This window comes from Urocitellus parryii, chromosome 1 (assembly GCF_045843805.1).
Source record: "Urocitellus parryii isolate mUroPar1 chromosome 1, mUroPar1.hap1, whole genome shotgun sequence".
Classification (NCBI taxonomy): Eukaryota; Metazoa; Chordata; class Mammalia; order Rodentia; family Sciuridae; genus Urocitellus; species Urocitellus parryii.
The window spans coordinates 51,118,941-51,132,406 of NC_135531.1; the positions used below are offsets into that span (position 1 = coordinate 51,118,941).

At 38.5% G+C, this 13,466-nt stretch overlaps 1 pseudogene; it reads right to left on the bottom strand.

Annotated features, from left to right (window-relative positions):
- Positions 1 to 3,649: 3,649 nt before the first annotated feature.
- LOC144256186 (thioredoxin-like protein 1 pseudogene) lies at positions 3,650 to 4,703 on the bottom strand (annotated as a pseudogene).
- Positions 4,704 to 13,466: the final 8,763 nt, after the last annotated feature.

Below are 13,466 nucleotides of genomic sequence, written 5' to 3' on the forward strand. Positions count from 1 at the left end.
CATCCCCAGGCCTTTTTATATTTTATTTAGAGACAGGGCCTCGTTAAGTTGCCTAGTACCTTGCTAAGTTGCTGAGACTGGCTTTGAACTTTCTATCCTCCTGCCTCAGCTCAGCCTCCTGAGTTGTTGGGATTACAGGTGTATGCCACCACGTGGCCAGAGTAACTTTAAAAATACAAGTCAGATCATGTCATTCTTCTTCAACACTCTGAAATGACTTCCCTTTTTACTCAACATAAAAGTCAAAGTCCTCAAAAAAGTCCCAGAACTCTAGTCTATAGTATATGACCTCTTGTCCTACTCTTTTCTTGCTTGCTCACTCTGCTCTATACACACTGTGTCCTTTATTCCCCTCCAAACACTGTGGATGCTCATATCTGTAAGAGCCTTTGCATTGGCCACTCCCCCACCTGAAATACTCTTTCCCTAGATGCCACCATTGCAATGGGACCCACCTGTTAAAGGCAGGGAGGCTGCTCCTCTGGGAACTCCTGTGTTTAAATTCCCCAGTTTGAGAATGCCCAGATCAACCTTAGGATCAAACCACCTCTCCAAGATGGTTGTAGCTTGCCAAACGCCAATCAACCTGTTTACCACAAGACCCTTGCCACCCTGAGAAGCAACCACTGAAAGGAGACTCCCGCCACTGAAAACTTTATCCCTGCCTTAAAAAATTTCTTTTAAATAAAGAATTGGGGCCTCTTTCAGTTGTTCAGTTTCAGTTCCTATCAGGACTGGAAGACCTATTAAATGCTCCACTTTTTTTTTAAGTTTGTATATTGTAAGACGTTAATATTATCTAAGTTGTGTACAATTTCAGTAACATATCCAAATTCTGGTTATCTCTTTTATCTTACAAAATTATCTGATTTAGTCACATTTTTCAATTAATGATTTTACATAGTCTATAAAGTTTAAAAGTGATCTTAATGGCCTATAAAATATCCAGTATGTCCACATATCCCTATGGTGATAGGCATATAAAAAAACTTATTGATCTAAAAATAAACAAATTTAAAAAAATAATAAAATAAATAAATAAATAAATAAATAAATAAAAATAAACAAATTTAAATTTAAAAGCATGCTTAAAATGATATCAAGATTGCTCTTTAGGCAATATAGGCATAGGAATGGCCAGTATTTTTAAACTTATGTACCTATCAAACATGCTACATTTACATCATAAAGCACAGATAACTTGTGTTTAGAAAACTTTGCAGAATGCATTACTACACCTCTAATAATGAAGAATTAAAGGCTAAATGAATTCAATATGCCTGTTAAATTTCTTCAGTGGTTCACTTAATGAATTTTCTAGTACAAGTTACTTGTCTTAAAAAATTATTTAAAATTAGAAATGACCAATTACAAAAAATAATTACCTTCATAAGAATTAACTTATGAACTGTAAGAATACCAAGACATAAACTCTTGAACTCATCTATATAAATATCAATATAAGCCATATATGTAAGCCCAAAATGTCATTTTTTGAAATTTTACAAAAGAGAGAATATAACTAACTTAATCAGCCCTGGCACTTTACTGTTATTACAGTATTAAATATTTTAGACATTAAAAGAAACATGGGAAGACCTTGTCTTTATTTATGACAGCCATAAATAAAAGACTCTAGCCAAATGTACATTAACAACCATTCCTGCAAACACTGCAAAAACTTTGTCCTTAAATATTAGGACAAGGATGGCAGAGTTTTCAACTCACTTATTAACTGCTAATGAATTGCTAAGTGCCTGTCTCTAATACTGCACTGAGACTGACAACAACTTGAGGTTTAATGACAAAGAGAGCCAAAATGGATTATAAAGACTTATCACCGACATAAAGTATGGTATCCTGTGCTATTCTTGTCCTTAGCCATCTGTTGATGAACTTTGTACTGCAATACTTCATATTTTGCTTCTGTTGGACAGGGTATTTCACTGTTGCTTCTCAATCAGATGTGTACCCCAATGTAAAATATAACAAGGTATGCAAACAAAATACTCATTTTGCTATATGTGACAAAACGAGCAATAAACAATATTGGTTTTCTAGAAAGTACTATCTAATTGATAGCTTTGGTTGAAATGAGGGGTACCTTTGTCTCAAACGTTTATTCATCTAGAAAATTCAGTTATTTATAAATGTTATACACATATATAAATATACTATTTTAGGAGAAAACAGAATTTCATCTTGATATTTTAAATAAGGTCAGTTAAGCATGTTTATTTGTAATAGTAAAACTTCCCATAAGTGAAACACATTACAGTTACCTATAATGTAACTGTATCTACAATTTGAATTTACAATTTGAATTATTATGGAATGTCTGTATATTGCAACCAACTGAGTTATAGAAAAGTCACATAAACAATATAAACCTGATGCCCAATCCTTTACAAATATGAAATCGTTTTTATGGGTTTTTAAACTGTCAAGTATAAATAGGATGAGGTCAGTGATACTTAAGATGAGGCACTTTAACAATTACCCAAAAAGGTTAAGTGCACAAAAATGTAAAACAAAATCCTTGGTATTAATCTTATCTCTAATTTCAGGCGTGATTAATCTGAGATGGTCTATATTAGGAGTGATATAAACTTTTATTTTTTGCCTTTCTGCCTCCACTTGACCCAAGGCAACAAAACTGTAAAATACATAAACTACAGACATCACCACACCACCAGGTACTGTACTCACATACAAATGAACTGAACATTAACTAGTAACACTTGGGTTTCAGAAAGTGACCACTTCAACATTAAAACTTCCACATAATTTTTCATAATCATGTATAAACATATTAGCCTCCCAAGGGCAAACAGCATCTCTACCATACTTTTAGACATGTTGTCTATATACCTATGTTGCATGTTTTAGTAGTTCGGATAATTACTGGTTTACAAAGAATTCCTATTGTTTCAAAATTTATTGTACTGTATTTTTCCCAGCTGTCTGAATTTGACATTCCTTTATTACTACAGAAAATGAGTATCAAAATTTAAAGTTTATGCAGAATGGATTAAAATTTGTCATGGAAAAAAATTTGGAGACCTATCAACTGTTTTAGGTAAGAGTAATTAAATCTCCTTAAGCCTGTTTATTTATGGCAGTTCATAATTTGAATAATTTCTAGCCCAGATACCAAATACCCAAATATCTTTTAAAGAAAACAGGAGTCAATACTCATTTGAACATGGTTAGCTATTCCAAGTCCATTCTCAAAACTGAGTGCTCTATGTGCATGTGTATACCTGTACTCCTTGATTCCCTACAACAGTTTTGATCCTCTAAAAAGAGAAATTAGGCTTCAGTCAATATGCTACCAGACATTTAAGTCTCTTCTAAAATCAGAAGCTGGCTAATTTTAAAATAAAAGGAAAGAAGAAATACTTAGGTAGACTGACAAAATTTAAGCTTGGCAAAAGTAGTGACTTTTATTTACAATTGCATGTATCAAGATTACAGCAGAAAGACTAGTGATACCATCTGAACAAAGCAATGATTTATTGGTAATGGCAATGAATGAAACATTGACAGTCTCTGGAGAGAATCAAGCAATTATCCAGGAGCTGCAAATCTGATTGCAATAGGTCTTCCAGTATCTTTTGTACCTTAGTGGCTTTCTCTTTTTTGCCCACTACCTGGTATTAATTTTTATTCTTGAATTTCTGCACATGCAGTGTACTTTCACTGTGGAAGCAAACTGTGACACCCCTTCCCCAGGCCACAAGGAATTAAAAATGAAACACATGCAGGCTATTTTTGGTTTTCCACCTCCTTTGAAGTCATTCATATTTGTTGCCTGGACTGGAGTACCAATAAAAGTAAAATACGAAATTCTTGTTGTTTCTTCTTCACCCTGATTAGACTGAACAAATATGAGTTACACTGTTAACATTCTGAAACTTAACATAAAGAAGTGGAACAATGCCATCTTCTTTGATATCATCCTCTGTCAGTTCCAGAGCTTGAGTTGGTTCACTTCTTTCTGTCTCTTCAAAATTCATAGATCGGGGTAGGTTGATAAAAATTTTTACATATTTAGGACCCTGACCATTATCTGGCCCTTGAAATTTCATGGAATAAAGCTTAACAGGTTGATTGAATGCCACAGTAATAAGTAGCTGTTCATCACAGTCAGATTCCAAGAAGGTCATGTCTTTTCGTAAACAGTTGTCAAAACCATGTTCACCGCTTTCATTGAGACATTCACAACCAGCCTTGTTAATAAAAGGCATTAAATCCATATAGCCTTTTGGAATAACTGTGTCCTCATTGCTTCCAGGGTCATTTTCTAAGTGTTGCTTGATTTTTTCTTCTAATCCAACAGCATCTGCTCCTTGATATTGATCAATTCTCACCTTGTTTCGAAAAAACAAAAACATAGGTGTTGCTGATATATTGTTTGTGGCAGCAGTTCCCTGACACTGATGTACATCTACTTCCAAGAAAACAGCCTGTGGATATTTATTATTCATAGAACTGAAAGCTGGGGCAATCCTCAAACCCGGTCCACACCCTCTCATGGTGAACTTGACCACGACGAGTCTGGAGCCCGCGCCGCTCAGCTCCGGCTGGAAATCAGGGTCGCTCCCAACCGGCTTCACTCCCACCATCCTCACAGAGAGCTTGGCAGGGCAGCCGAGACGCCTCTGGCTTCAAAACTGAATGAGAAGACAAGCCGGGAGAGGAAGGAGAGAGGCTCAGGAAAGCTGAGGCCTGGACAGTGGAGCTGACGACAGCAGAGTCTCCTCCTGGGGATCTCAGTCAAGCGCTCCACTTTTTGAATCTAATCTTTAACTTTGTCTTATTTCTTACCGACTATTTGAGACTTTTTATTTCCCCAGGTGGCTCATGTGTCCTGAGCAGGAAACTGCTTTGTCAAGGTACTGGTCACCCCATCACACCCATCCCTAACCATGTAATTCAGTACTGAGAATTGGGTGCCTCCATTGTCTTGCTTTACTTTTTATTTTTCCATAGCACTTATTATTTTCTAACATACTACACAGTTTATTTATCATGTTTAGCATCTGTGTCTTCCTGCTAGAATCTAAGCTCCATAAGGAAAGTGATTTCTGTCTTTATGCACTGATAGACCTTGAGCCCCTGAAATACTGCCTGGCACATTGTAGGAGCTTAATAAAATGTGTAGAATTAAAACTGCATTCATGCAATGCTACCTGGCAAATATATATTTAGTACCTTCTATGTGCCAGGCTGCTGGCTGGAGGTTTGATATTCAGATGTGAATAAGGTAGACCTGTCCTCACATTCATGGAATTCAGAATATCAGGGATCAGACTCAGCAAGTGATTGCACTGTGATGACAGTTATTGGGAAACACATATAAGCCTCCCAAGTGAGAGGATTTAAGTTCACACCTAAATAAAATATGAGTAGGAGTGGGGAGGGCAAGGAGAGAGTTCTAGACAGAGGGAACAGGTAGGGATGGCACCAGTGAAGCATGAACAGAAGGAATAATTAATTCATTTATGGCTGAGAATGGAAGGAAGGCAGCACGGATGAGATCATATTTGAAAAGCAAATTGAATTAGCCAGGGAATGTGGTAGGGATTGATAAGAGGGTGGAGGTGAGAGTGTGCAGGTGAAGGGACCAGTTCGAGCTTAAAATTAAGAAGTAGGAAAATGTGTTCATATGAATTGGTTTACCTCAAGCATAGGGTCCAGTTTCTACAGGGAGCAGTTGAGAGAGAAAGATAGGTCAGATCAGAAAGCAGCCAGGAAGTCCTGAAAGTTTCTGTGCAAGATTGTAACATGATCAAAACCACTTTAGGGCAAGGTATCATTTAGTTTCAGGTTGTAGACACTAGAAGCAGATGGAAGCACTGCAGTGGAGGGTCTGTAGCTGATTCTCACGTTCTACCCTATAGGCCCCAAACAAGGACCTTGTTTCCATCAAGGGATGAAAGACAACATCATCATCATCATCATTTACAGGAGCCAAATGAACACAGGGATCCCAATTTACATCTCTTCTGTGAGAAACATAACTGCCAGATGGAGTGGAAGATTCTCCAGTTAATAAACTGAAAACTTCATTTTTGATGCCTCCAGAAATAACCAGCTCTGCACAACTTGACACTTCTAGGCACTTTCTCTGGGTTTGTTAATCCATCCTAAGATTCCTGAACAGAGGTTTCCCTGCAGCCTTGGGGCCATCCTGCTTTAACCTCCTGTCTCCTGTCTCTGCTCTTTCCCTTTGAAGTGCTCATATAACTTTTTTAAATGGTGAGGCCATCTTCACTTTCAAGTTCTTGGGGCAAGAGGGTATTTCATGAGATATTAGATGCACCTAAGGGAAACACCAGAGATGGAAAGGCCAGTTCGGAATTCACACAAGTCTACATCCTAGATTGTAACTAGGATGAAGGCAGCAGGGCAGGGAGGGGGTAGGAGGGAAGGAGAGGAGCAGGAAAAGAAATGGAAGATTTATTGAATTTGATCTCTTCACACAAAAGTTTTAAAAATTTGTGGAGAAGTAATTTTAAGTCATTGGATAGAAGAGACTCACAGAACATCATAACTTAGGAAATTATGTGGAAATTTATCTCTGTGACATTGATTCACTGACAATCTAACCACTGTTTTTAATTTACCATTTGTAATTTTTATTCCTAAGCAACTTTGAATTTATCACCTTTTCTCTGTCCCTGAATTATATATTATATAGCAATTAGGCTATTAGGGCAGAGGATGCAATAGAAGGCTCAAACTTTCAATAAATGAATTTTGGAAACTCTACTAAGCACTTGGATAATGCAGGTGTAGACCACACATACATGTATACATGCAAGATGTATCTGAATAACCACCATGGTATAGTCAAAAAAATGTCTGATTCAATGGTATTAAAATTTTTGCAGATCTTGGCTTTTCTTTGCATGGACAGGCAAGGAGTTAAAAAGCAAATAGACAAAACAAAAATGTTTTAAAATAACCACTAAAATGAGTATATCTTACACATTGGTCTGTTTCTTTTTCAGACACAGAGATAGAATTGAATTTTATCAGGATTCCTAGAGATAGAGACAACATGTTGTTTACCAAATCCCTTTCATATCTTTTTTTTTCTTTGTGAGCAGGAATTTTGCACAATTACATAACTTTTGATCCAGCTGCCCACTGAGTTCATAATAGCACACATAATACTTCGTTTTAAAAGTTTCCTCTTTTACTATTTAGATTCAATGACAACAAGTAAACCAAATTGAAAAGTTTTTAAGAGAGGTGAAATATGAATATCTAAAATTTAAAAAAAACAAACATTTGCTAAGTGTTAAATACAATAGCTTTAAATATGGATTTTTTTTTAAAAAGTGTACACATACACACACACACACACACACACACAATGGTTCTATTTCTCCTGAGAACCCTAATACAGATTTTGATACTGAAAAGTGAGGTGCAACTGTAACAAAGAACTAAAAATGTGCAAGTGCTTTTCACTGGAAGAGTTTTGAAATGCACATTAGAAAAAGCTTAAACTGCTTTAATGAGACTATGGTGGAAATATGGATGATAAAGGAGGTTCTATCCAGAAGCTAAAATAGACCTGCAGAGAGAGCTTCTGTCATCTAAGAGGTGAAAAAATGTCATCATAAACAGAATGGTGTTAGAAATATGAATGTTAAAGTATTTCTGGTGAGGTTTTAGACAGAAATGAATAATATTATTGAAGATTGGAGGAAATGTTATAAAGTGGCAAAGAACTTAGCAAAATTCTGTCCTAGTGTTTGGTATATTTTAAGTGACTGAACTTGGACAATTAACTGAATGTTGAATAATTAAGCAGAATGTTGAAGGTGATTCCTGGCTTCTCCATGCTATTTATAGTAAAATGTAAGAAGAGAGAAATTGAAGAAATAATTATTAAAAGCAGAGGAGCCAGAACCAGATAATTTAGAAAATCCTCAGCCTTTCCATATTACAAAAAGTGAAAGTTCTGGAGAGAACACAGGGTGTGGGTGGATCGTGCTTGCTAAAGAGACTACAGGGGGCAACTCAGGGGTTGGGTCATCTGTGTCAACAGAACTGCTGCCAGTCTGGACTTCAGGGGACTGAGATGGGACAAAGGAAGACTTTGGACACGTTGAATTCTTCAGGATGGGCTAATACAGCTGTCTACCTATGAACTCATTCTGTAAGAAAAGCAAACAGTGATTCCAAAGGTGACTTAGAGGTCAGCAGTAAGCCCACTGCCACCATGGCTGAGAGGACACAAATGATAGATAGGTGGGGATGGGAGATAAACTGTCTCCTGGTTTCAGTAGGCAGGACTGCCACCCTGGACTGACATCCCAGTGGACCCAGAAGTCAGGGTCACCACACTGGTAAGACTCAAAAAGCAAGAAAGGATTATTCTTGAGCCATAATCAAACAGAATTTCCCTTGCTAGGTTTTGGATTTGCTTGAAACCCACAACTGCTTTCTTCTTTTTAGTTTCTGTCTTTTGGAAAGGGAGTGTCTCTGCTGTGCCTGTCCTATGGCTGTATTTTGGAAGCAGATAACGAGTCTGATTGTGTTAGTCAGCTGTTCATTGCTGTGACCAAGATACCTGATTAGGACAAGTTGGAAGAGGAAATGTTTAATTTGGGCTCACAATTTCAGAGGTTCAGTTCATGGTCTGCTGGATCAGAGGCAGAAATATCATGGTGGAAGGGAATGGCAGAGGAAAGATTCCCAGCTCATTGTAGCCAGGAAACAGGGAGGAGAGAGAGAGAGAGAGAGAGAGAGAGAGAGAGAGAATCCCAGTGGCAATCCCCCAGGGACCCACATCCTCCAGTCATGCCCTATCCCTGCTAGAGTTACCAGTAGTCCATTTAAATTATTAATTCATCAAATGGATTAATCTACTGATGAGGTTACAGCTCTAATAATCTTATCACTTCATCTCTGAACATCCCTGCATTGTCTAAAACATGAGCTTTTGAGGGCCCCTCAGATCCAAATCAACACTGGTTTTATAGATTCACAACTGTAGAGAAATTTGGCTTCAGGATGAGTAATATTTCATCTCACCTGTACATGATCTAAATGATATTTGGATAAGATATGGGACTTAGCTAGTGCTAAAATGGGGCTTTGGGAATGGAGTTACTGCAAAAGACATTTATTTTAGAGAGTGCTATAGGTCTAATTGTATCTCACCTATTGAATTCCTAATGCCTGGTATCTCATAGGTTGAATTCCTAATACCCAGTATCTCAAATGTGACTGTATTTGGAAATAGGGTATTTAAAGAGGGAATTAAGATAAATTAGGTCATCAATCAATCAATCCAACATGACTGATATCCTTTTAAGAAGGGGAGAATAGAACACAAATAGGTGCACACAAATAAAAGATCACAAGAAGGCAAAGGGAGAATACCAGAAGATGGCTTTCTACAAGCCAAGGAGAGCAGCCTCAGAATGAAACCAATCCAGCTGACACGTTTGTCTTTGACTTCTAGCCTCCAAAACTGTGGGAAAATGAGTTTGAGTGGTTTAAGTACTTCTTGTCGTGGTAGCCTTAGTACACTAATACAACCACTCACCCAGTCACATAGAAATGACCAGGTGCTAGTATCCATTGTCCTCAGTCACTGGACAGGGGCTGGTGGAAAGAAAGTGACTTCAAAGCTGCAGTGGATCAGGAAGACCCTGCTGCTAAAGGCTGGTCATTCCTTCCTATAGCTGAATGTTCTTCTCACAGCCAAAAGGCAAGTCCTTTCTTAGAGGATGAATCGAATCGAGCAGTGCACCTCCAAGCTGCTCAATAGATGAGGGAACAATAGAGAAGAAAAAAAAATAAGAAAATATTTTGCCTTCAGCCACAAACATGAGACAACTTTGCTAATGCTCTAATGTATGCTGATTATTTTTGTGATAGATATGTACTGAGTTGACTTAGTGAAGCTGGAAAACATTTACAGGAATTCCCTTTCCTGTATAGTTTCAGGTTAAAGAGGGCTGCCAGAAATGTTTTGGATGAGATTTATAAGAGGGAAATAGGATCGCAACCACATTCTTTTTATACTTATAAGGTCAGAGTAGGGCATGGAGCACCCTGGCAGCTCGCACATACATCATGTATTATTTGATGGCCCGTCCTAACAGCAAGGCTGCAACTGGTCTTGTTTTACTTCCAGTCTACTATATCTCTTTCTTCAATAAGCATCTGAGACCTTGAATTAGGTACATGTTTAGATCCTAAGGGTCCTCTGAAAGTCCTTTAGAAAAACAAAACAAGTAGGATAGATGAATAACTGGATGGATGGATAGATAGATAGATAGATAGATAGATAGATAGATAGATAGATAGATAACTGAGATACTTTACCACATAATTATGAAGGCTAAATTCCATGCCCTTGGCATCTGCAAGCTGGAGACCCAGGAAAACTCGTGTTATATTTCCAGTCTGAGTCTGAAGTTCTGAAAACCAGGAGAACCAATAATGCAAATTCTATTCTGAGGCAAGAGAAGACCAATATTTCAGTTCAAGATGTCAGACTGAGAGCAAAATCTCTCACTCTCCACTTTTGGGCTATTCAGATCCTCAGTGGATCATGCCCATCCAAATTGAAGAGGATATTCTGCTTTACTAGTCTGCAGATTCAAATGCTACTCTTACCCAAATACAACCTCACAATCACACCTAGAAATAATGTTTAACCAAATATCTGAATAACTCATCACCTATCAAGTTGACACATAAAATGAACCATCAGAGCTGGAGATCAAATAGCTCTATGGTGGAGTGAGTGCTTAGCATATGCAAGACCCTGGGTTGGATCCCATTCATCTCCACTCTAAACCAAGAAAAGGATTAAACATTACAGACACCACCTGTTATGGTTTTTATATGAGGTGTCTCCCAAAGCTCATGTGTGATACAATGCAAGAAGGTTCAGTGGAGAAAGGATTGGGTTGTAGAGTCTTAACTGAAGTAGTAGGGTGTGGCTGGAGGAGGTGGGAATTGGGGCATGACTATAGGGTGTATATTCTGTATCTAAAGAATGGAGACAGACTCACTCTCTCTCTCTCTCTCTCTCTCTCTCTCTCTCTCTCTCTCTCTCTCTCTCTCTCTCTCCTTTCTGATCACTGTGATGTAAATTGATTCCCTCCACCACACTCTCCTGCCATGGCATTCAGCCTCCCCTCAAGTCCTGAAGAATTGAGCTAGCCATCTATGGACTAAGACCTCTGAAACTGTGAGCCCTCAAATAAACTCTCCTCCTCAACAATTTTTCTGATCAGATTCTTTAAGTCACAACAGTGAAAAAGCTGACTAAAGCACCACTGTTTGCTGGCAGAGAATCTTATCATCATAGTTGGAATGTTGGCATCAGTGAGAGACACAAGCAAGTCACAGTCTACTCCCAAGGGTGCCATTCATTCTCTCAGGTTCCAGTTTGCTCCCACTTTCTTTGTGTCTTCTCTTTTGACTGCCTGGCCTGCTGAACTTAGCTGCAGTTTCAGAGACAAGACAACAACTCCCACAAACAGTTCAATCAGCTCCCACAATTATGTAAGGCCGAATCCCTAATCAAATCTCCCTTATTAAATGTATTGTTTACTGGTTCTGCTTTCTGTTCAAGCTCTGACTGATAAATGATTCTTCTTAGGGACAAGACTGACTCGATTTATAGTCAACCTGGAATTTGCCTAGGAATTACTTTGGAAGAAGGGCTACACATCATTAAACTGGAGGATTAAAAACTCATGGCACATGTTCTGCCACCCCTACTCCTTCACCTGGGGTGGCATTGCTTCTCAATGGTAAGATTCTTTCTGATCTGACTGGATACACCTCAGAATTTTTTCATTAAAACAGTGCTTAAATTTGATTATGTTCAGCATCTTAATTGAAACCTATTTTTTTAGGGACTAGCACAATTAAATTTTAAATTTCATTTTAAAAAGCTTCAGAGATCTGCCGCAGTCTGGCTGGGCACAAATCACGAGCCACTGAAGCAGGAACAAATTTTATTTTTGAACTGCAATTAAAAAACTTCACACACGCTCCTGGGGAATTCTCCCGAATGCCACAAGTCTCCTCCAGGAACCCCCAGCCGGAAATATCTCTCTGGGAAATCCCTCCTCCTGCACTTCCCCAACCAATGGGAACTCTTGGGGAATCCCCAGAAATCCCCACGAGAACTCCAAAATAGTGCGAGAACTCAAAAGTAGCAGCAGAGGAGGATATTAATGCCTCGCCTGTCAATCAATACTGTTGGCAAAATGCCAGGGGCCATACAGACTCGGCTGTGGCTCTCAGCAGAGATCTTTATGGAAATCACCATCACATGTTTCTTTCACAATAATGAATTTTTAATACATAATCAGAGCAAACTATAAGGTGAAAGAGAGAAGATCACATTTTTATCCTGGCATTGTAGTGGATTGAACAGTGGTCTGCAAAAGATATGTTTACATCCTAATTCCCAGAACCTGTGAAAGTTACCCCATTTATTTTTTTAAAAAGTAATATAATTATTTTTCAAATGTAATTAATTTGAGGATCTGGAGGTTAGGGGATCATCCTGGATTATCCAGGTAGGTACTAAATCCAGGGGCAATGTCCTTATAAAGGAAGGGCAGATGGACACTTGAGACAGAAGGAAAAGGAAAAGAGAAAAGAGGAGCAGGCAATGAGACCACAGTGGCAGAAATTGTAGTGATGTTGCCAGAGTCAAGGAATGCCTGCTGTTTTAATTGAGCCTAGTCACCCCTTTAGGAAGGAAAGATTCCCACTCCAGTGTTTTAGGGAAGATGAGATCACAGCAGTTTATTTGTCACCAGTCACTGTGGAGAGCAGACTTTGTAGTATCAAGAGGATGGAGCTAACCATGGTTTCTGCAGGAGGATGTAATAGTCTTTCATGACTAATTCTATGGCTGGCATGAACTGAAACTCAATACCTGGGGTTAAATAGGAACTGTTCCTGGTCCCTTTCATAGGGTGGGCTTTCTCTCCAAAGAATCTTATCTGAGGGAGGAGAACATGCAGTTAGGCCATTCAAGACTCTTCTGTCTGTCTCTGTTGATGTCCAGACAGCATGTAAAATCAAGCCTCAGATGGTATGACACTATACCTATAGCCACCACAACCTGCAGAGGCAAAGAATAGATTCTCCCCTAGACCCTCCAGAGGGGTGTGGGTTTGCTGACACTTTGAACTCATACTTTGGGCCTTCCAAACTCCCATGAGACAATAACATTCTGCTGTGTTATGCCACTCCGTTTTTATATTTGTTACAGCAGCCTCAGGAAACTAATTAGGCTCTCTACCATTTCCCCAGAACTGAAAGAACAATGTTCTGGTTTGGATGTGAGGTGTTCTCCAAAAGCTCATGTGTGACACAATGTAAGAAGATTTAGAGAAATAATCAGATTATGAGAGCCTTAATCCAACCAGTGAATTAATCCCTGATGGGATTAACTG